At 31.4% G+C, this 6,000-nt stretch overlaps 1 non-coding gene across 1 annotated transcript; it reads left to right on the top strand.

Annotated features, from left to right (window-relative positions):
• Positions 1–2,878: 2,878 nt before the first annotated feature.
• On the top strand, positions 2,879–2,962 carry TRNAL-AAG (transfer RNA leucine (anticodon AAG)). The gene has a single exon. It is a non-coding gene; the product is annotated as a tRNA-Leu (tRNA).
• The last annotated feature ends 3,038 nt before the right edge of the window (positions 2,963–6,000 follow it).

The raw sequence follows: 6,000 nt of genomic DNA, 5'->3' as shown, positions 1-6,000 counted from the left end.
CTGAAAGAGAAAATTAAAAAGTTCTTCGTTTAAGATCTAAATTTTTCAGCATTTTGTCTTTTTTTAATCATTTTAACATAGTGTTGATCTACTTCCTTTGAAATAGTTAATTGTTTTAAAGTTTGTCTTACATAATAATATATATATTCATCAAAGTATATTTTTATGTAGATTTTCTGTAGTCCGTGTATAATTCTACATATTAATTTACCTATTCTATGAGTCTTAAACACTAAAAGGACATTTTTACGGATTTAAGTATGTACTTTTTACATGGTATATCTTTTTTAAAGTGTTGATTTACAATTCTTTATTGTTAAAGATATTATTGTATTTTATTCATTGTTAAACGGCATTCTTGTGTTGAATTCATTTGTTAAAGAGCTTTCGTTTTGTAAAGTCATGTATTATAATTACGGTATTTTTTTCCTTTCAATTGAAAAAGTAAAAAAAAATCACTTGATGATAATTTTATGATATATCATTTTTATTTTTAAAATTATAATTAAAGGGGTTTTCTATCATTATTATTATTATGCATTATCTCATATGTATCTCATTTTACGCCATAGTTAAGTGTTTAATTCTTATAGTAAGTGACGTCCGTGTGATGTTTATATAGTCTTAGAATAAACAGTTATATAATTGTGTATTTAAGAGTTTGTTTGGTTTTAAATTTTAATACAGGTTTAATGAGAAACGGGAGACAGACGGTGCCAAAAGTGTAATATGAAATTTCCTACCTGTTTTATACTTAAACACACTTCTTTAGATTAGTAGAACGACGTTTTCTCATCAAAATGTAAACATTAAACCGTTGAAGTTGGCTTATTCAAGTTTGCCTGCGGGTTTTTATAGCAGACAATATCTACTCTACCTGAATGAAAGTTACAGTACTTTTGTGTTGAAAGAAACAACGTTCTTTGCTGGTTGGAGTGGATGATCCTGCGATCCACAGCCAACGAACGCTGTGAGAAGATGACCAGTCACACGACGATGCTACCAGAACACAAAGGAACTGATTCCTGTATTAGCATGGAGGGCTTAGTTATACGCAGCTTCATGGATTTTCAATTTGACTAGTTCTTAAGGCATTTGTCTTGAGGAAGAAATCTGCTAATATTTTCCACTTATCCAGTTAAGACATTATAAAACGGCACGTTTGGGTTAGAAATTTATTTTACATAGAAAGCATCAACGTTTCGACCTTCCAGTTATCGTCAGGTTCACGAAGAAATGATGATTACAAAAAAAGGTCGAAACGTTGTTCGCTCTTCTCATAAATATTTTCTCAACAAACGAGGTTTTTTACCTATATCTCAGTGGTTTTCGACATCACACTTGGTATTGTACATTCTTTTATGTAAGTAAAACACTATTTTTCTTTTGTTTTTTTGTGTTGTAATAAAGCTGTTTTACACACATCTCACGTGCCAGTCTGTTTTTCAATGTTTAAAATTTAGACAGTTTTCAATTTCATTACTTAAAATATTCTGCTGATTTTGTTGTTATTAAGTGGACCTATGTAATACTTGCTAGGAAATCAGTTCATGGAATATCGATATTTTGTGTTAAAACCAGTTCTGACTCTTAAAACTGTATATTCGACATTATGTCAAATGATGAGGAAATTCAAGCGTTATTACTTTTAGTATGTATTTCTTTTTTCAAAAAAATAATATTGTAAAAAAGTTAAATATTTAAATAATCTACAGTTATACTGGTCAAAAAATGTCTTTACAAACATCCTATTTACGCTTACAAATGTATGTATGACAGAACAGCACCTCTTAGGGAGAAATGAAAGATCCTCCATTTTGTTTTGTTAATCCAATTGATCTGAACTTGGTGCCAAAAAAACTTCAGAGTTCCAACAATATTTGTTTTGAGTGGAAAATGTGATTTAAAGATTCCTATATTTTCAGTTGTGATGTAAGGCCAGGAAAAAAAAGAAAAAAGTGTGCCCGTTTTCAAAAATGGATTAATGCTCTGTGTTAGTGCACCCCGTTGTGACAGCGGTAGGTCTCCGGATCTATAATGCTAAAATGGGGTTCATTTCCTCTCAGTGGACACAGCAGATATCCGATGTAGCTTTGCTATAAGAAAAACACAAACACATACCTATATTAGTATATTCAACAGGTCAGTGCTAATTTGTAACATATTGAACAGTTTTCACCAACAAACGTTTGAAGGTTAAAATACACCTATTAAGTAACGTGTGGTTTCATCACTTTGCTCATTGAAAATGGAAACTATTGCATCAAGATAATTTGACCATTTGGCTCCGTGGTAATAATAATTTCTTCCAATACAGAATTGTTGACTGAATTCATACAAAATATATTACATGGATAACCTACTGAATATTTAAACAAAGTATTGTGTTATAGTTATAATTTTAGAAAGAGAGAGATTATATGATAAACAACTTTGTGTACAACTAGAGACTTTTATCTTGAAAACGTAAAGTACAAAGTAGGATTATCTAATATAAACTTCCCTTTATTACTTGCAACGTGTTTTATTCATTTATCTTTTAATGAAAAAACTCAAAGTTCTCTGTTTCTTTATAAATAGTTAAGCACAAAGCCGTGCAACGGACTTGAGATGTGCTTACCACAAGTATCGAAATGCGGTCTTTAGTGCTATAAGCCTCGGAATTACCCTGTGCCAATGAAACGGAAACTTTGTGTTCTATATTTATTGATCATGGTATAGCATATATTATTCAATGCATGCAAATCTGTGTTATATTTGAAAATATAGATAAGTGTTCTTTATTTTATTTTCACACTATTTCGAATATATTATAGAATTTATATTTTGAAAACAGTACAACAATTAGGAAAATTTAGTAGTCAAGAAGTATTTACATGTCAGAATGGCCGAGCGGTCCAAGGCGCTGCGTTAAGGTCGCAGTCCGGTATTCCGGGCGTGGGTTCGAATCCCACTTCTGACAGACAGAGCTCGTGTTTTGTTCAAAAAAAAAGCGGCAGAAATGAAAAGTAGATCTATTCGTTTATAACGTATTTTATAATAACTGATTAGAAAATAAATTTTCGGAATAAATGATGTTTTTAATGTCAATATAAATGTGTCTTTCGTTTAATTTTGTTTTATTGTAACTAGGCAGACAAATGTAAGTACACGTTAATAATTCTGGTTTGTCTGCTTACTCTACTGTAACATTGAATATCAAACTATAATAGAACCCTTACTTAAATGATACTGAAAAAAAACGTTTTTATTACGCGATGTACAGCCCCCAATTTTACGAAATTTTTATCCTGTGTAGATATAGAGTTGCAATAGCGTCACGATTTTCTCGTTTCGCTTCCGCTTCGTGTCAAGGAGAATCTGATTATTTTTCTCCATTTTCAGGGTGCAGATATGACGTCATGAATACATCACATGCAGATCTAATTTACAAGAGTCATCTATATAAAGATAATAGCACTGTCTATTATATGTCCATGTAAATACTTCACAAGGTGTGTATGGATCTTCACCAAAATTGGTATTGAGGTTCATTAGGTCGATAAAGAAATATACACAAACTATCAACTTCGCATTTTGCGGTACAAGTGAGTGTTTCTGTTGTTGTTGTTTTTTTACCACTACTTCGCACCAATTGATGAATCTCACCAAATTTGGCATGAAGCTTTGTTGGGTCCATGAAGAGATACATTCAAATTTACGATTTCACATGTTGTGTTTTGCTCTCTTTTAAAAGTATATATAAAGGAAACAACTTTTCATGTTCTGAGATAACCTTTTATTAATCCTGAATTTACATAAATTTCGTCCACGGCACGGTTACCCCAAATAGTTTATATAACAGAGTAATATACCAGGATGACTGTTTTAGAACTGAGAGCATATTGGTTCACAAAGACATAAAACAAGGAAATTGGATATAAATGTAACCGTACAAAAGCTTCAAAAATTTAATGTGATAGATTGGATTGAAGGCTTACACCATTATAGGAATTATTACTAAGAAGTTCAGAATGAAAGTAAAAAGGCTGTATAATAATATGCTAATAACACCATATTTACTCCAATCCAAAGTACGTGATACATTTCGCACAATACTAGGGATTTTGTTAAAAAACAAATCAGAAAATCAAAAAGGGTGTATAAGAAAGAAATAGGTCAATAATGTTAAATGTAACAGTGCAAGGATTTATTTATGCGTTTTAAGTGTAAGAAGAGACTCTGTCAACATTGATACGGTTTGCGTTCATGAGTAAGAGAATCTGAGGGTCGCATGTTCGAATCACCATCACACCAAACATGGTCGCACTTTCAGCCGTGGGGGCGTTATAAGTGACGATCAATCCCACTATTCGTTGGTAAAAAACTAGTCCAAGAGTTGGCGGTGGGTGGTGATGACTAGCTTTCTTTCCTCTAGTCTTACACCACTAAATTAGGGACGGCTAGCACAGATAGCCCTCGAGTAGCTTTGTGCGAAATTCAAAAACAAATAAACAAATACATTGATCCTTCTGAAAGAAACGTAAAAGTTCTTCGTTTAAGATCTAAATTTTTCAGCATTTTGTCTTTTTTAATCATTTTAACATAGTGTTGATCTACTTCCCTTTAAAGGAAATAGTTAATTGTTTCTAAAGTTTGTCTTACATATAATAATATATATTCATCAAAGTATATTTTTATGTAGATTTTTCTGTAGTCCGTGTATAATTCTACATATTAATTTACCTATTCTATGAGTCTTAAACACTAAAGGACATTTTTACGGATTTAAGTATGTACTTTTACATAGTATATCTTTTTTAAAGTGTTGATTTACGAATTCTTTATTGTTAAAGGATATTATTGTATTTTATTCATTGTTAAACGGCATTCTTGTGTTGAATTCATTGTTAAAGAGCTTTCGTTTTGTAAAGTCATGTATTATAATTACGGTATTTTTTTCCTTTCAATTGAAAAGTAAAAAAAAAAATCACTTGATGATATATTAATTTTATGATATATCATTTTTTATTTTAAAATTATAATTAAAGGGTCTTTTCTATCATTATTATTATTATGCATTATCTCATATTGTATCTCATTTTACGCCATAGTTAAGTGTTTAATTCTTATAGTAAGTGACGTCCGTGTGATGTTTATATAGTCTTAGGAATAAAAGAGTGATAACATGCTCCTCAAGTATGTTAAGAGTTTAAAACCTGTTGGTTTTAAATTTTAATTTTAATTTCAAGTTTAATGAGAAACGTGAAACAGACGAGGTACCAAAAGTGTAATATGTAAAAATGTCATATATTTCCTACCTGTTTATACATAAACTGTTCTTCACACTTCTTTAGTTAGTAGAACGACGTTTTCTCATCAAAATGTAGTACATTAAACCGTTGAAGTTGGCTTATTCAAGTTGCCTTTTTGTCTTTGTTTTTATAGCAGACAATATCTACTCTACCTGAATGAAAGTTACAGTACTTTTGTGTTGAAAGAAACAACGTTCTTTGCTGGTTGAGTGGATGACGTCTGCAGTCCACAGCCAACGAACGCTGTGAGAAGATGACTAGTCACACGACGATGCTACCAGAACACAAAGGAACTATGATTCCTGTATTAGCATGAAGGCTTAGTTATACGCAGCTTTCCTGGATTTCAATTTGACTAGTTCTTAAGGCATTTGTCTTGAGGAAAGAAATCTGCTAATATTTTCACTTATCCAGTTAAGACATTATATATGCAAAAACGGCACGTTTGGGTTAAGAAATTTATTTTACATAGAAGAGCGAACAACGTTTCGACCTTCTTCGGTTATCGTCAGGTTCACGAAGAAATGACGATTACCAAAAAAGGTCGAAACGTTGTTCGCTCTTCTATGTAAAATATTTTCAACCCAAACGAGCCGTTTTTGCATATATATTTCTCTACAAGTGGGTTTTCCCGACATCACACTTAAGACATTGTACATTCTTTTATGTAAGTAAGAACACTATTTTTCTTTTGTTTTTTGTGTTG

The sequence above is a fragment of the Tachypleus tridentatus genome, chromosome 12 (assembly GCF_004210375.1).
Source record: "Tachypleus tridentatus isolate NWPU-2018 chromosome 12, ASM421037v1, whole genome shotgun sequence".
Classification (NCBI taxonomy): Eukaryota; Metazoa; Arthropoda; class Merostomata; order Xiphosura; family Limulidae; genus Tachypleus; species Tachypleus tridentatus.
The sequence above is the reverse complement of the archived record's forward strand: the minus strand, read 5'-3'. Positions and strand labels throughout refer to the sequence as shown.